Source organism: Hibiscus syriacus, unplaced genomic scaffold, assembly GCF_006381635.1.
Source record: "Hibiscus syriacus cultivar Baekdansim isolate YM2019G1 unplaced genomic scaffold, ASM638163v2 tig00018999_pilon, whole genome shotgun sequence".
NCBI classification, from domain to species: domain Eukaryota; kingdom Viridiplantae; phylum Streptophyta; class Magnoliopsida; order Malvales; family Malvaceae; genus Hibiscus; species Hibiscus syriacus.
In genome coordinates, this window is record NW_024062458.1 from 270,560 (window position 1) to 289,969 (window position 19,410).

A 19,410-nucleotide genomic window follows, 5' to 3' on the forward strand; every position below is an offset into this window, starting at 1 on the left:
TGTTGTTTATCATGTTTAGTGTAGATTTAATGTATGTATGTATGAGAATGTGGTAACCATTTTCATAATATTTATGCTTGTTACAAGTTTTAGAGAATATGAATATGGAATGGTATATTGATATGTATATTAGCATGCTAAATGTCATATGTTTAATGCTATAGGGATAAAGTATATTCTATGCTTATTTATAAAATACATATTACTTGCATGTATTTTTTAAAGGTAAATAGGGTCTCGTTAAAAGTCGTTGTTAGAACTAAATCATAATAAATATAAAATTAATCAGGATCTAATTATGTCAAATCATCAAGAATAAAATAAATACTATATGTGGGGAAGCATACCTGAATTAATTGATAGGTTGAAATTCTTGAATCTTTATTTGGTTGTGATCTTCCAAGAAGATAGAGTTCCCTTAACTATAAACTCTCTAATGGGAACGGGGATAAGAGTAAATACGAGATTGTCTATTTCTTGGGGACCCTAACCACATTATATGGCTGATTTAAGAATCAGTTATTGTCTATACTTACTCTGCCTCTCATCGAATTATAAATATTAGTATCTATACTTTTATTTTCATGACACTTCTAATACCTTATGACTTTATAACATAATTGGTCATTAAATTTATGTCATATTTTATGATAACAATATATATTATAAATATGTGCCTATAATTATGAATTTTAATCCAACAATCGCTTCATAATTCGATTGAGTCGAGACTCAATGAGATAACAAAAAGGGAAAAAGAGTACCCATAACTTTAATTGAAATACTAACAAATCAATTATTATCCTATACAAGATCTGTCGTAACCGGTTTTCGTCCGGGTACGAAATATTAAAATTTGGCGGGGAAATTAATGTTAATAAATAATTTTGAAAATAATTTGGGAGTCGCCATCGGCCTTTTGGGTCAGGTAGGTCGAATACCTAAAAATTATTTTTTAAAAGAGTTTTAATAAAACACCAATTAAAAAAAAACTGATCTGCGTTTATAACCAAAAATTCATTCTTTTTAATAATAAAAAGGGATTCGTGGTCGGTTACGTTTAGGGAAGGATTAGCACCCCTACAACGCCCAAAATTGGTACTTTTTAATTATAAATTGTCTCTATTATTAAAATTTTAAAAATTCAAAAATATATTTAATTTATAATTCTATTATTTCAAAATTATAAAAAAATATTTATTTATTTAAAAATATCCGAAAAGAACTTCTAGGTGCCTTAAGACAGCTCTTTTCTTTGATATTGATAAATATTAATTTAAATAATATTGTTTACTTTTTAATTTTAAAATATCAGAATAGAACATCCAGTTGTATTAAGACTGTCCTTTTCTTCGATATTAAAAATAAATATTTAAAAATTACTATTTATTATATATTTATGAATATAAAAATATTTAACAATATAATAAAATAAAAATACAAATACTACTAAAACAATATATTTAAAAACAATAAAATAAATGAAAACATATAAAATAACTGATTATAATAAAAATAAAATTAAGAATCTAATTCATAATTAATCAAAATTATAGGGATTTAATATGTTATTTCCTTATTTTATTTATTTGGTGACTAAAATAAAATTATCTAAAATTCGGATATTAGAATCAAATAAATTAAAAATATAAACTAGGGATTAAAATATTATTTATTAGAATTAAGGGATTAAATCTGTAATTTATCCTAAATAGATTATTTTAATATGAAGGACTAAAATAAAAGAAATTAAAATTCGAAGACTGAATTAAAAATATTATAAATTTAATTTAGTGACTAAAATGTAAAGTTTACAAGTTCGGAGGACTGCGGACGGGATTTCACTATTTCATAATTACGCGCATAGTCCTTCCCGAAACGACGTCGTTCGGGAAGGACTATAAATGGTCCAAACCGGCTGGCCCGAAGGGCCAACCATTTCATTTCTTTTTTTTTTCTCTCTCTAGCAGAGAGAGTTTTAAAACTCTCTGCCTTCTCTCTAGCTTCCCTCATCGGAGGGAAGCCGGTCACTGGTCGACCACCGTGTGCCGCCGTGAATGTCACCGCCGGCCACCACATCCGGTGGCCGGAAAATTTATTTTTATATTATTGAATAGATCGGACCGTCCTAAGGACGGTTCCGATGTTCTTTTTCTTTAAATGGCTCCCAATCGGAGCAGATCTATAAATATACCTTCGGTTTTTTGAAGGTTCTGACGAGATCCGGTGGTCGACGCTTCCTCGGTAAGTCTCTTCTTCCTTTTTCTCTCTTTTTTTTTCTTCTGGTTCTTTGCTGCTGAGATCGTTGGTAGTTTTATATCTCTCTATTTTCCTTTTTTCTTTTTTTTTTTTTTTTGTTCTGTCTCTGTCCCTGGTTTTTGTCTCTCTCTGGTTTTTTGCTTGCAGATGGGTGGTGGCTTTTATAGCCACCACCGGTGTTCGTCTCAGACCGGTCCGAAGAGGGGGCCTCGGTGAGTCACCGGACTACCAGTGGTGACTCACCCCGTAGCCTTGCATGGACGGCTGGAGTTGATTCTCTGGAAGCATCATTCGGGACGTGGCAGCGGCGGAGGCAGTGAGGGCTTCTGGAAGCAGCAGCGGCGGCGCTGGGACGTGTCCCTAGGGTATAGATACCCTAGGGTTTTCTCTGGCAAATGGTGGACCGTTGGATCAAACCAGATCCAACGGTTGAGATTGAAGATGGCGGCTGGCTAGATTAGGGTCAGGAAACCCTAACTGGAAACCCAAATATTTAGGGTTTCTGGTTGGATTTGGACCGGCTCTGGTTGGTTTGTAACTGGGCCAGTTCAATTGTAATTGGGCCTGTAATTATATTTTTTATTATTTGTTTGTTTTTAATAATTTTATATGTATTAATATATTTAATAATAATAGTAATAATAATAATAATAATAATAATAATAATAATGATAATAATAATGATAATAGTAATAATAATAATAATAATAATAATATTAATAATAATAATATGGATAAAAAATTAGTATCTTCAGCTGCCCCTCTTTGCTCATTCTTGTGTTAACAAGAATAGGGCAAAGATGAAAAGATAATAAAATTTTTTATCCATTTGATTTTATTTTGATCATAATGGAGATATTGAATAAATTCTTCTCTCTTTCCAAATAAGTTCTTCTTATTATGAACTTTCTGCTGGGGATAATGATAACCTTCTTTCTGTGATAGAGTCATTCAAAAGGTTGAATAAGCTCTTGATGAGTTCTTCTCATTATGAACTTTCTCTAGAAAGGCTGATGTTAATCTATCTCCTTCTGTGATAGAATTATGCCAAAAGTTGAACAAGTTCTTCTTATTATGAACTTCTTCTTTCTTCTTCAGATGAGTTCTTCTCATTATGAACTTCTCCGGAAAAGATAATCCATCAATTGATGGATTCAGGTAAAATGTTGAACAAATTCTTCTCATTATGAACTTCTTCTTCCTTCTTCAGATGAGTTCTTCTCATTATGAACTTTTTCTGGAAAAAATGTTCCATCAAGTGATGAATTCAGGTAAAAGGTTGAATAAATTCTTCTCATTATGAACTTCTTCTTCCTTCTTCAGATGAGTTCTTCTCATTATGAACTTTCTCTGGAAAAGATGATCCATCAAGTGATGGATTCAGGTAAAAGGTTGAACAAATTCTTCTCATTATGAACTTCTTCTTCCTTCTTCAGATGAGTTCTTCTCATTATGAACCTTCTCTGGAAAAGATAATCCATCAATTTGATGAATTCAGGTAAAAGGTTGAATAAATTCTTCTCATTATGAACTTCTTCTTCCTTCTTCAGATGAGTTCTTCTCATTATGAACTTTCTCTGGAAAAGATGATCCATCAAGTGATGAATTCAGGTAAAAGGTTGAACAAATTCTTCTCATTATGAACTTCTTCTTCCTTCTTCAGATGAGTTCTTCTCATTATGAACCTTCTCTGGAAAAGATAATCCATCAATTTGATGAATTCAGGTAAAGGTTGAATAAATTCTTCTCATTATGAACTTCTTCTTCCTTCTTCAGATGAGTTCTTCTCATTATGAACTTTCTCTGGAAAAGATGATCCATCAAGTGATGAATTCAGGTAAAAGGTTGACCAAATTCTTCTCATTATGAACTTCTTCTTCCTTCTTCAGATGAGTTCTTTTCATTATGAACCTTCTCTGGAAAAGATAATCTTTCAAATGATAGATTTGAATCTTTGCTAAAATCTTTGAAATTCCTGTTAAAATTTCAACATAGATGAAAATGAATGAAAATGCACCTATTTTTGTAAACACTTAAAATATGATGCATGAATGTTGAGTTATTTGATTTCAGATTGGTGAATTGAGTATTTCTTCAATTGTAAAAACCCAATAGATTTTTCTTCTTCAAATGAAAGAAATCTATCATCTTTGACAAATGTAGATATAATGTCACAAAAATCTCTTGAGAATAAAATTCAATAGTATAGGCTCTTGAAAAGCTTGCATTCAGGCAACATGTTGATTCTGATAACAACTCATCTGATTATGAAGTAACCCTTCAGGATGATTTCACAGATATCGATAGTTCTTCTAATACCGAGAAATCTTGAATTCTGATTCTGATGAAGAGAGTAAACTGTTATACTTGACAAAAATGGGATTCTCAAAGGCTGAAGCTTCAATAGTCAGGTAGAGATGTGTGGTCCAAATTCATTAATTGCAGAATTGGCAAATTTTATATGCTGCTCAAATGACTAAGGCTGTTGATACACTTCTTCAGATCAAATAACTCAAAGAACACTTCCAGAAGATGCTATTGAGTATCCTTATTTTTACTATGAGCAAATTCATCTTCCAAATTCAATGATTGTTCTATCCAACCAGATCAGATAACTCAAAGAACACTTCCAGAAGATGCTATTGGCAAATTCATCTTCCAAATTCAATGCTTGGTTCTATATAATCAGATCAAATAACTCAAAGAACACTTCCAGAAGATGCTATTGGCAAATTCATCTTCTAAATTCAATGATTGTTCTGCTAAACCAGGTCAGATAACTCAAAGAACACTTCCAGAAGATGCTATTGGTAAATTCATCTTCCAAATTCAATGAATGTTCTGCTAAACCAGGTCAGATAACTCAAAGAACACTTCCAGAAGATGCTATTGGCAAATTCATCTTCTAAATTCAATGATTGTTCTGCTAAATCAGGTCAGATAACTCAAAGAACACTTCCAGAAGATGCTATTGGTAAATTCATCTTCCAAATTCAATGAATGTTCTGCTAAACCAGGTCAGATAACTCAAAGAACACTTCCAGAAGATGCTATTGGCAAATTCATCTTCTAAATTCAATGAATGTTCTGCTAAACCAGGTCAGATAACTCAAAGAACACTTCCAGAAGATGCTATTGGCAAATTCATCTTCTAAATTCAATGAATGTTCTGCTAAACCAGGTCAGATAACTCAAAGAACACTTCCAGAAGATGCTATTGGCAAATTCATCTTCTAAATTCAATGAATGTTCTGCTAAACCAGGTCAGATAACTCAAAGAACACTTCCAGAAGATGCTATTGGCAAATTCATCTTCTAAATTCAATGCTTGATTCTGTCCAACCATATCAGATAACTCAAAGAACACTTCCAGAAGATGCTATTAGCAAATTCATCTTCCAAATTCAATGATTGATTCTGTCCAACCATATCAGATAACTCAAAGAACACTTCCAGAAGATGCTATTCTGTCTAACCAGATCAGATAAATCAAAGAACACTTCTAGAAGATGCTATTCTGTCTAACCAGATCATATAACTCTAAGAACACTTCCAAAAGATGCTATGAGTCTCTTTCAATTAATGTTTGGACTAAGATATCACAGTGCTTATTTGATGTAGAGCCAAAATTTGTAGATTCGAAGCATTTCCATGCTACTATACTGAAAAGGCTATATTCATAATTTTATCAATTAAGAACAGAGTTTCTCTTATTCTGCTTCCTCCATGTGCTGATGCTTTTCCATTGACAAAGAAATGATGGCTTTCGTGGGATCCAAGAACAAAGTCGAATTGTTTATAAACATGTACAGGAAGTGCCAAATTGACAGAAAGGATCTGTAAGGCTTTTGAAGCTTATGACAATGAGCCAACTTCGAGCGTTCAGAAGTATGTTCTTGATGAGTGCTGAAAATGGAATCTAGTATGGGTTGGAAGGAATAAAGTTGCTCCACTTGAACCTGATGAGGTGGAAATGCTTCTAGGTTTCCTTAAAAACCATATACAAGGATCTGTATAGAAACATGTTTCCTAGTGATATCAATGTCTTGTTTCTTTTTGCTGGAATCAGTACTGCAAAGATCATCTTCTACTGTTTTAGTATATCTTTGAAAACAGATGTGCAAGAACTGAATGGTGATCGGTTGGAGCAATTGATGAGTAGATTTGGCGGATTCGACTTTGTTGTAGGTAGGATCCTGTGTAATAATCTTGATGTTCATGGCTTTAAGCTAGTGATGATTTGCTTACTTTGTATTCCATGTATTTAAAAGTATTAACATAAAGTGATATTCAGAAATCTTTAATTTATTTCAAAATTATGTTAATTCAATATAAAAGAATAAATTGAATTTCAAAAATAAATTGAATCTCAAATAAATTGAACTTGAAATAGATAGAATTGTATTCAAAGTTTTGGCAAACATAAGAATGATAAAAATTCAAATGTCTCAACAAATTATTAGCATGAGTATTTCTAAATTAATCAAGTTGATACAATTTAGAGAAATAATGTAAGCTTTTGTCTGGAAGATCTCAAACGTTGTCGAAATGCTTGTAGATGTGATGTTTCTCCCAAACTGTCAAAATCTTAAGAGAGTTCAATTGCCAGATGCCTAATATCAACCTGCATTTGAGCCGCCTTTTCAGGTTTTCAACTCAAATCCTTCCTTTGGTTACAAGATGCCCTTTGCGGGTTTTCACCTTGACCCCCCATTTTTTCTTTTTTTCTTTTTTTTTCCTTTTTTTTTTCTTTTTTTTTCTTTCTTTTCTTCAAGCATAATATTTCTTGACAGAATCCGAGTTTATTGGATTTCTCAGAATTTTTCCATCCATTTCTGCCAAGATTAATGCTCCTTCAGAAAAGGCCTTTTTCACAACATATGGCCCTTCCCAATTAGGCATCCATTTCCCACGGAAATCTTTATGTATAGGCAAAATCTTTTTAGTACTAGATCACCCTCTTGGAATTCTCTTGGATGTACTTTTTTGTCATGAGACTTCATCATCCGTTTCTGATACATCTGTCCATGGCAAATTGCTTTCAATCTTTTCTCCTCAACAAGGTTCAATTGATCAACTCTAGCTTGGATCCATTCAGATTCATCCAATTTTGTTTCTCTCAATATTCGAAGCGATGGAATCTCAACTTCAATTGGTAAGACTGCTTCCATTCCGTAGACTAGAGAAAACGGTGTTGCCCCAGTAGATGTTCTAACAGTAGTTCGATATGCATATAAAGCAAAAGGTAACTTCTCGTGCCAATCTTTATAAGTTTCAGTGGTCTTTGTAATGATTCTCTTGATGTTCTTATTTTCTGCTTCAACTGCCCCATTCATCTTTGGACGATATGCCACTGAGTTTGCATGTTTGATCTTAAACTGCGCACAAAGTTCGGTCATCATTTTGTTGTTCAGGTTCAGAGCATTATCTGTAATGATTCTTTCTGGTAGGCCATACCGGCAAACTATCTCTTTCTTTATGAATTTGCAGACTGTGGACCTCTTAATATTAGTATATGAAGCAGCTTCAACCCATTTGGTAAAATAATCAATTGCCACCAGAATGAAACAATGTCCATTCGATGCTTTTGGTGTGATTGCACCAATGACATCTATTCCCCACATAGAAAATGGCCAGGGTGCTGTCATTACATGTAAAGGAGATGGGGGTACATGAATCTTGTCTGCATATATCTGGCATTTATGACATTTCTTTGCATAATCAATGCAATCTGTGTACATGGTATCCCAATAGTATCCATATCTCATTATTTTTCTGGCCATGGAAAGACCATTTGCATGTGTTCCACATATTCCACTATGTACTTCTTCAATGACGTTTCGAGCTTCGCTGGTATTTAAACATCTCAATAGCATTTGATCATTGCTTCTTCTATACATAATCTCGCCATCAAGAAAATATCCAGCAGCCATTCTTCTCAAGGTTCTTTTATCAATTTCCGATGCATTTGGTGGATAATTTTGATTTTTGATATATTGCAGAATATCATGATACCATGGTTTACCATCTACCTCTTCTTCCACACTATAACAATGTGCAGGAATTTCATATACTTGCATTTTGATTGGCATCATATCAACTTTCTTAGTTGCCTGAAACATAGCAGCTAATGTAGCCAAAGCATCTGCCATTTGATTTTCTTCTCGAGGGAGATAATTGAAGGTAACTTTCTCAAATTCTTTCACTAATTCGAGGGTAAAATTTCGATATTCCAACAATTTGGGATCTTTTGTTTCCCATTCTCCTCGCAATTGATACACCACTAACGATGAATCTCCATATATTTTGAGACATTTGATTTTTCTTTCTATAGCTGCTTTTAATCCCATGACACAAGCTTCGTATTCCGCCATGTTATTGGTGCAAAAGAACTCCAGTCTACTTGTAAAGGGATAATAAATATTTTCTGGAGAAATTAATACTGCCCCAATTCCTCGTCCCAAAGCATTAGATGCTCCGTCAAAGTAAAGCTTCCAAGTTGATAATTCATCATTTGTTCTGACTTCTTCATTCATGGATATGCACAATAAATCTTCATCGGGAAAATTGAAGTTCAAAGGCTGATAATCATTTGATACACGACTGGCCAGAAAATCAGCTATTACACTTCCTTTTATTGCTTTTTGGTTGACATATACAATATCAAACTCAGATAATAGCATCTGCCATCTAGCCATTCTGCCTGTCAAAGCTGGTGATTCCATTAAGAATTTCAAAGGATCAAGTTTTGATATCAACCAAGTAGTATGGTATAACATATATTGTCTGAGTCTTCGAGTAGTCCACACCAAGGCACAACATAATTTTTGTATTGGTGGATATCGAATTTCACAATCAGTAAATTTCTTGCTCAGATAATAAATAGCTTTTTCTTTTCTTCCAGATTCATCATGCTGTCCTAGTACACATCCCATCGAATTTTCGAAGACCGTCAAGTAAAGAATTAATGGTCTATCAGGCATTGGTGATACTAAAATGGGGGCATTGGATAAATATTTCTTAATAATATCCAAAGTTTCTTGACATTCTTCATTCCAGACTTCAGGATTGTTCTTTCGAAGTAATTTGAACACTGGATCACATTTGTCAGTTAATTGAGAAATGAACCGAGATATATAATTTAATCTTCCCAAAAGCCTCGAACTTCTTTTTTGTATTGGGTGGTGGAAGATCTTGAATTGCTTTGACTTTATCTGGATCAATCTCGATTCCTTTTTTGCTGACTACAAAACCCAAAAGTTTCCCAGAAGTTACTCCAAAAGTGCATTTAGCGGGGTTGAGCTTTAATTGATACTTCCTCAATCTCTGGAAAAGCTTCCTCAAATTTTGAATATGTTCTTCTTCAGTTCGGGATTTGGCAATCATGTCATCTACATATACTTCAATCTCTTTGTGCATCATGTCATGAAACAAAGTTACCATGGCTCTTTGATATGTTGCCCCTGCATTTTTCAATCCAAATGGCCTTACTTTATAACAGAATGTGCCCCACATGGTTACAAATGTTGTTTTTTCCATGTCTTCAGGATTCATTTTTATCTGATTATATCCTGAAAAGCCATCCATAAATGAAAACCATGCGTGCCCTGCAGTATTGTCCACCAATGTGTCTATGTGGGGTAATGGAAAGCTATCTTTCGGACTAGCTTTGTTGAGATCTCTGTAATCCACACACATTCGAACTTTTCCATTTTTCTTTGGTACGGGAACAATGTTGGCTACCCATTCTGGGTACTTAGATGCATGTAGGAAACCTGCATTGATCTGTTTCATCACTTCTTCTTTGATTTGCAACAACATTTCTGGCCTCATTCGTCTGAGCTTTTGTTGGATCGGTTTATATTCTGGATTGATTGGAAGCTTGTGTATCACTATATCTGGGCTTAAACCAGGCATATCTTGATAAGACCAGGCAAAGATATCTTTGAACTCTTGAAGGAGATTTATCAATTCTTGTTTTATCTGGATTGTCAGAGTAGTACCAATTTTCACCTCTTTTATTTCTTCATCTGTTCCCAAATTCACAGTCTCAATCTCTTCTTTGTGGGGTAGAATTTGTTTGTCTTCTTTTTCTACCAATCTTAATAGTTCAGTAGGAACATCACATTCCAGTTCATCTTCACACCCATTGATTTCTTCCAGACATATATGCTGCTCTAAATTTATCACTGGATTAAATTTAGGAATAAACATGCTATTAACATGGTGACACCTGCAAATTTAAATCGGACATATTTCCGAAAGAATATAGTAAATTTATGAAATGTAAAAATGTAATAAAATGTAAAGAATGATCGCCATCTGAAAATTTTAAAGAAAATTTCTTATATTTAACATAATTTCTTTTACAAGATAACAAAAAGTTTTCATATTTTTTAGCTAAACATAAAGATTAGTTCTGAATATTACTCTGCGTTAATATTAAAAACTATAGGAAGATCTTCAGTGGTCCAGTTGTTGAGTGTTTCTCCAGGAAAACATGGGCGAATCCTATCCAAGTATTTGCCAGTCTTGTTGTCCTTCATGATCATGTTGATAAATAATCCATTCATAGCTTCTTCGACTATGTCTTGATCTTTCGTCAACTTTTCTTCTTTAAAGGCTTCAACAAGCTGATGTTCTACATTAATTGTTCCCCCTGATCTGAATATGGTCTTCAACTGTGGAAAAAACATGTATTCCCAAAGGATTTCTCCCCCTTTCAATTTTGCCTTTCTGTCTTCACATCTTCTTTTCATCTCTTTGTTCTTTTGCTGAAGATTGGGCTTAAACCCCAGCCCAAAACGGTCTTTTTTCATCTTTATACTGATAGGAACCGAAATCCCTTGAAGATTCTTTCCTAGACCTTTCCCAGCTTTAGCTCCGATGCCTAAAGTTTGTCGTACTGTCATCTTGGTGCAATCAGATAATCTGGGATATGGAATTTTGCTTCCTTCTGCAATAAAGGTTGCATTTACAAATTCAAGAGCTCGGAAAGAGCATTCAAGAGCATCATCATTGGTGTCGATATATGGAACATTGCTTGTTACAGACGCAATGATTTCTTCTTCAGCTCCTACGCATATTAGTTGTTCATCAACAACAAATTTTAATTTCTTATGTAATGAAGAAGGAACAGCTCCTGCTGAATGAATCCATGGCCTACCTAATAGACAATTATATGTAGGGTGGATGTCCATCACCACAAAGTCAATATTGTACACGACTGGGCCAATTAACAACGGTATTTCCATTTTCCCAAGCACTTCTTTTTGAGTACCATCAAATGCTCGTACCACATTCTGATAACTCTTCATGTGTGATTGATCCAAAGGCATTCTTTGAAGTGTGACTAGAGGCATCAAATTGAGAGCAGACCCATTGTCAATCAATACTCCTGGTAACACATGACCATGACAATGTGTCGTGATGTTCAAAGCTTTTACTGACCCCATTCCGCCTTCCGGTATTTCATCGTCTGTGAATGTTATGTAATTGTCAGCGGCTATATGTCCCACAATTCTGTCAAGTTTATTGAGGGATATATCTTCGGGGATAAATGTTTGATTGAGGATTTTCATCAAAGCATTCCTATGCGCTTCTGAATTCATCAAAAGATCAAGAATAGAAATTCTCGCCTGTTGTTTGTGTAGTTGTTCAACCACACTATACTCACTATGTTTCAAGAATTTCAAAAATTCTTGAGCTTGTTTTTCTGTCACAGGTTCATTGAATGCTGGAAGGGATTCATCCTCAAATACCTTCTGAGGTATTGCCATGGCTTTTCCTTTTGCTTTCACTTGTTCTGAAGCATTGGATGTTTCGGGAGAGTAACATCTCCCACTTCTTGTAAAGAAACCGACCTCGCTCACTGCTTCAGACGTCAATGTAGTACTCAAACTCTGTATTTTCTCTTCTGTTTTTTCTAAAGAAACAGGTCCTCCTACCATTGAAACATTGGTAGTATAATTCCAAGGTACCCTATGGGTATCTTTATATGGAAATGGTAGAGGAGTGGAAATAACAACTTTTGGCCTTATTGGTGCAGGAATCACCGTGGATGATTTCACATTAATGATCACAGGATCATTTATTCTTTGATTTGATTTAGAATCCTCTGATGAGCAAACATCATCTTCTTTTTTCCCGGGTTCTTCTTCAAAGAATTCTATTTCTCTGTTGTTCATCAATTTTTGCACCAAATTTCTAAACTCAGGACATAGTTGAATTTTATGCCCTTTCTCCTGATGATATTCACAATAATTCTTGCCTTCATTCTGCTTTGGCCTGAATTGTTGTGGAATTATACCGGCTAAAGAAAGCTGTTGGAATACCCAAACAAACGGAGATTTAATTTCAGAAATGTCAGTTTTTGCTTTCATTCTGTTCTCTTCCTGAATTGCATTCACGTTTTTGTCTCCATGATTTGGTAATGGATGATTTGATGCAGATGGTGTATTGAATTCCAACTTCCCAGTGTTGATCAAATTTTGAACCACCCTTTTGAATGCCAAACAGTTTTCAATAGAATGACCCGTGATTCCTTCATGATAAACACAGTGTGCCTTTGTATCATACCAAGGAGGGAATGGTGGTTGCATGGGAACCAAAGGATAGGGCCGTTTGACATCTACTTTTAACAGCGAATCATAGATCTCAGCATATGGTACTGGTAAAGGTGTAAAAGACAACCTTTCATTTTCCTTTCGAGATCCTCTGGAATCTGCTCGATTAGTGTTTGTTTCCTCTTTCTTAACCCTTGGCTGGGTTATTGTAACACTTTTCGATGAATCCTTGCTGTAAGAATTTGCATTGTTGACTTCATTCTCCTTTTTCCGGTACGTAGGTCTTTTGTAACTAGACCCTTCATTTGATTCAATCTTGCCACTTTTCAAAACATTTTCAATGAGTTCTCCAGAAATGACCAAATCTGCAAAATTTCTGGTTGCATTCCCCATTAGATGATTTAAATAAGGAGCCTTCAATGTATGAACAAATATTACTGTGGCCTCTTTTTCTGACAAAGGTGGTTGAACTTGGGCCGCAGTGTCACGCCATCTCTGGGCATACTGTCTGAATGTTTCATTATTCTTTTTCTCCAAATTTTGGAGAGTCCATCTATCAGGAACCATGTCTGTTACGTGGCGATACTGCTCTAAGAATGCTTTAGCCAGATCTTTCCAGGATCTAATGTTGGCTTTGGTCAATTGAGTATACCATTTTAAAGCCGGTCCTGTCAAACTATCCTGAAAGCAGTGAATTAATAATTTCTCATCTTTCACATACCCTGCCATTCTGCGACAAAACATTGTAATGTGGGATGAAGGGCATGTAGTACCATCATATTTATCAAATTCAGGAGCTTTGAACTTGATGGGGAGGATTAAGTCTGGAACCAAACTCAACTCACTAGCGTCAAACCCATAGAATGATTCAGTTATTTCCACAGATTTCATTCGTTCTTCTAAGCTCTTGATCTGTCTGGTCAATTCTTCATTTACTTTTTGTTTCTCATTCAGCTCATTCAAATCTGGGATCAAATGATCAGTATTAAGATCCCCTATTTTCACATCTGATATAAGCGGATTTTTGCTTGAAGATGCAGGATTCACTTGTTGATCTTCATGTGGTTTGGCTTCTTGTAATGCAGATGTACGAGCATTGATTTGTATAGGTGTAGTACCAGAATGATAAATTGGTTCTGGTGGAAAACCTAAAGGATACATAGATTCTTGATCAAAAGATACAGGATTTTCATGCATTTTTCCAATGATAGCCTGCCTTTTAAATATGTCCTCTATTTTCTGCATCATTCTGTCTTGTGAATTTGCAATACTGGCTTCAATTTTTTCCAACTTCATTCTCATTTCTTCTTGTTCTTTATGATGTTGTTCCTCAATACGCTGTATTTTATCCTCCATACTTCTCTTAGTAGCTTGTCTAGTACCGTAGTGATGTTGTATTTCTCTTTTGGCCAGAATAACTGCGATTGAAAAATCTTTTAATATTATTTTTTCCAAATTTTAATTAATGAATTTTATCTTAATAAAATAAAATAATAAAATTATTCATAAAGAAAATTATGAAATGAATGATGAATGTATGCAAAATGTATGTATGCAAAAAAAACATTGATCCCAAAAAGTTAACTGTCATAGAACAACTTTCATCGGTATACAAAAGTTTCTTTATAATAGTTCATAATTACAGATAAGGCATAGCTTTTCTATTAAGCTCTATAATTTCTTTCATTAACCATGACACCTTCTTTCCGCACTTAGAAACTGGATCAACGTGATGCTCAATTATTTTGGCTTCAACAGCTAGTTCCCCAACATATTTAGCAACTTCGCTCATTTGTACCATGGCCTCGAACACCATATTACTTCTTTCTTCACTTCTTTCCACATAGAACTCAGTTGACTTTTGCCATTGTTCATTCGTTCCTTCAAGAGTTTGCTCTAACTCAGTGATTCTGACTTGACAATTGTGCAGAATTTTTTCAAGATCTCTAATGCGTCTTCGCAGTGAAGCATTTTCCTCATTACTTTCTTTGAGATCATTAGGCCCTAGACGAACCTTTTCTTGAAATAATGATTCTTCAAGTTGCAAAATGTAATCGTTAAACTCTGAGTTTTTATTTCTAGACTGATCCAGATCTTCTTCAAGTTTTGTTCGTGCTTCTTGCATTCTTTGATTAAGCTTCTGGATTTGAATATCCTTGTTTCTGCATCTTTGCATCCAATTGCTAGCTACTTCCTGCTCTACCTCAAGTCTGGTATTGAAATTTTTCCTTTCCAGCTCCCATTTTTCTTTTTCAACATTGGATTCTTCCATCTTTTGGCCTCTGACTTCAAGTTCAGCAATCAACTGGTTCATTTCAGATTCAAATCCCTTGAACATGATATTTTTCTCACCTTCAAATTTATTAAAGATGTCATTCTTCATTTTTTCTAAATCTTTGGCTCGATCCCTTTCTCTTCGCATTTCATTCATGATCTCACGGTGTTCAGCCTTGCTTTTTATAATTCGCTCTCTTTTGTCAAAAACAAAATCTTCCATTTTTTGCTTTCCCTTCTCAAGGCTTTTGAGTAGACGGCTATTCTTTCCTTTCAGATCTTCAACTCGTCTTTTCTCGATGTTCAATTCTCTGGTCATCTGTATTGTTGTTTGGCTTGATCCTGATGCTTTCCGGGATTTATATAACTCCTGATAATTTTTCTGTAATGCTCTGAATTCATCATCAACTTTTTCTTTATCTTTTCTCAACATTGCACATTGTGATGAATGAAAATCAATGTCAACACCTAACATAGCTTTATCTTGTCTCATTTGCTCTAATTCTTTCGACCAGCCTTTTCTTTCTGCTTCAAACTCAGCTCTCAAGATTTCAATCTCTGACGGAACCACCTTAATACGATCTTCCATAGAGATATCCTCATTTTGATCTGGTAGAGGAATATTTTCGTTTTTCCTGACAGATCTCCATTCTTCATAATCAGGAGTTAGCATTTCTTTTGCTGCTTTAGCTCAGATACAAAAAGTTGTTTTCCAAGCTGTAACGGCTTCCATGATACTTCTTTTATAATTTTTGCTATGGAATACGAACTCAGATGACTGTAGTCCAGCAGTGACAGGTACAAATTGACGACCTTCATACTGTCTTATAACCAGCAGTGGTGCATATCCAATTCCTCCCCATAATCCGAGCAGCATTATCCAGTTGTAATTACCACACCTGTAAAAGAATTCCCTTTGGATTTGCCACGGGGCGCGCCAAACAACGTCATTGCTTTGCAGATTTCGAAAGGCATTAATCCACATATCTTTCTTAATTTCTTTCGGCCATTCCTGCTCTAGAAATTCTTTTAATGGTGAATAATCCGTATTAAAGCGTCGGTATGAAACCTTTTCTGTTCTCCAGAAATGACTACGGATCCAAACATATAACAATTGGGTACACCCTGAGAATCGTCCACCTCCTAGCCTTCTGCAAGCATTTAACGATCTGAAAGTCTCTGCTAGGATTGCAGAAACGGGATTAATCTTCTTCGGTAGCTGTTCAAACAAGTCTACCACTGCAGCTTCAACATATCCCAATACTTTTGGGAAGATAACCATACCATATATACCCAGAGCAAATAGATCGAATCGTACTTTAGCGTCTGGATGACTCTGAATAAGCTCTCTGATGTTGGTCCAAGCAATGCCTTCGCTTTCGCCTTTTTGTTTTGTACGGGATGCTACCCATTCTTCTCGTACTCCGGCAATCTTTGCTAATTTAACTCGAAAAGGTTGAGTTTTAATTGACTTTGAATATATTCGATTTTCCAAAGCACCTTCAAGATGTAACAAAGTTGTATATTCTTCAATAGTAGGGACCAAGTCCTCCTTATTGAAAGTGAAGCAATTGTACCCTGGATTCCAGAATTGAACTAGGGCTCGGAGTAATTCATCATCAACTTCTACATAGAGCAGATATGGGATGTCTCCGTAAGTCTGATAAAACTGCAATTTTTTGTTTGAATCCCAACTTTCCCAAATGCTTCGCAAATCTTGCATATCATTTCTTTTTAGTGAAACTGAAGCATAACTGGCCAAGTCAGATACATAATCATCCTGCAGACTATCTCCTCCTTGTCTTTGTAAATCCTCAGCCCACTGTCTTACTTCTGAGTTCAGAATTATTTGATTTGAACACTTTTTATCCATAGATGAAGGCTTTCCAATGAGACAATTAACACAAGGATCAATGTCTTTTATCCTGTATGATGCAATGCAAACAGAAAAATAAAGAACACACAAAAAAAATAAATTAGTTTACATAAAAAATTCAATAATAACATTTATTTAATTTAAACATGCTTTTCTAAATTTAAATAATTTAAATAAACATGTAATTTAAACAATAAACAAATTAACAGGAAAGCCAGAATTCATTTCTCCTGTGTGTACATCTATTTTGGACAAAATTTTGGCATGACTTCGGATTGGAAGAGTTTCTAAGGTTTTTTATATGCAGGGTTTCAGATCTAGGAGTAAAGGTACTCGAATTGTCCATGTTAGTGCCCCCTTAGGCTGCTAACCCTCAACCCTAGTCCATCACAGACTAAAGTGGATCGAGTTCAATTCGAGGGGATACATTTCTCTATATCTGACATGGAGAATAAATTCTCACGAAGACATAGAGCATATGAACCCCGGAAGTTACTTGCTAGGTCTGACACGGAGAATAAATTCTCACGAAGACGTCGCTTTCACCCCCACTTAAAAGGGACAACTCAATTATAGAGCTTTATGTTATGCAATGCAAGTGTTGTGTGTGAGGAGAAATGCTCAAACCTTTGACAGTAAAATAAATAATGAAATAAAATAATTACAAATAAAATAAAACAGATAAATATTATGAAAATAATAAGTAAATATAAAAATTTTGAAAAAATAAAATTAAAAATTAAATATATGAATTTTTAATTTTTAATTTATAGAGACAATTCATAATTGATTTTTTAAAAGTTTGACCGGTCCCCAGCGGAGTCGCCAAGCTGTCGTAACCGGTTTTCGTCCGGGTACGAAATATTAAAATTTGGCGGGGAAATTAATGTTAATAAATAATTTTGAAAATAATTTGGGAGTCGCCATCGGCCTTTTGGGTCAGGTAGGTCGAATACCTAAAAATTATTTTTTAAAAGAGTTTTAATAAAACACCAATTAAAAAAAAACTGATCTGCGTTTATAACCAAAAATTCATTCTTTTTAATAATAAAAAGGGATTCGTGGTCGGTTACGTTTAGGGAAGGATTAGCACCCCTACAACGCCCAAAATTGGTACTTTTTAATTATAAATTGTCTCTATTATTAAAATTTTAAAAATTCAAAAATATATTTAATTTATAATTCTATTTCAAAATTATAAAAAATATTATTATTTAAAAATATCCGAAAAGAACTTCTAGGTGCCTTAAGACAGCTCTTTTCTTTGATATTGATAAATATTAATTTAAATAATATTGTTTACTTTTTAATTTTAAAATATCAGAATAGAACATCCAGTTGTATTAAGACTGTCCTTTTCTTCGATATTAAAATAAATATTTAAAAATTACTATTTATTATATATTTATGAATATAAAAATATTTAACAATATAATAAAATAAAAATACAAATACTACTAAAATATATTTAAAAACAATAAAATAAATGAAAACATATAAAATAACTGATTATAATAAAAATAAATTAAGAATCTAATTCATAATTAATCAAAATTATAGGGATTTAATATGTTATTTCCTTATTTATTTATTTGGTGACTAAATAAAATTATCTAAAATTCGGATATTAGAATCAAATAAATTAAAAATATAAACTAGGGATTAAAATATTTTTATTAGAATTAAGGGATTAAATCTGTAATTTATCCTAAATAGATTATTTTAATATGAAGGACTAAAATAAAAGAAATTAAAATTCGAAGACTGAATTAAAAATATTATAAATTTAATTTAGTGACTAAAATGTAAAGTTTACAAGTTCGGAGGACTGCGGACGGGATTTAACTATTTCATAATTACGCGCATAGTCCTTCCCGAAACGACGTCGTTCGGGAAGGACTATAAATGGTCCAAACTGGCTGGCCCGAAGGGCCAACCATTTCATTTTTTTTTCTCTCTCTAGCAGAGAGAGTTTTAAAACTCTCTGCCTTCTCTCTAGCTTCCCTCATCGGAGGGAAGCCGATCACTAGTCGGCCACCGTGTGCCGCCGTGAATGTCACCGCCGGCCACCACATCCGGTGGCCGGAAAATTTATTTTTATATTATTGAATAGATCGGACCGTCCTAAGGACGGTTCCGATGTTCTTTTTCTTTAAATGGCTCCCAATCGGAGCAGATCTATAAATATACCTTCGGTTTTTTGAAGGTTCTGACGAGATCCGGTGGTCGACGCTTCCTCGGTAAGTCTCTTCTTCCTTTTTCTCTCTTTTTTTTTCTTCTGGTTCTTTGCTGCTGAGATCGTTGGTAGTTTTATATCTCTCTCTATTTTCCTTTTTTTCTTTTTTTTTTCTTTTTTTGTTCTGTCTCTGTCCCTGGTTTTTGTCTCTCTCTGGTTTTTTGCTTGCAGATGGGTGGTGGCTTTTATAGCCACCACCG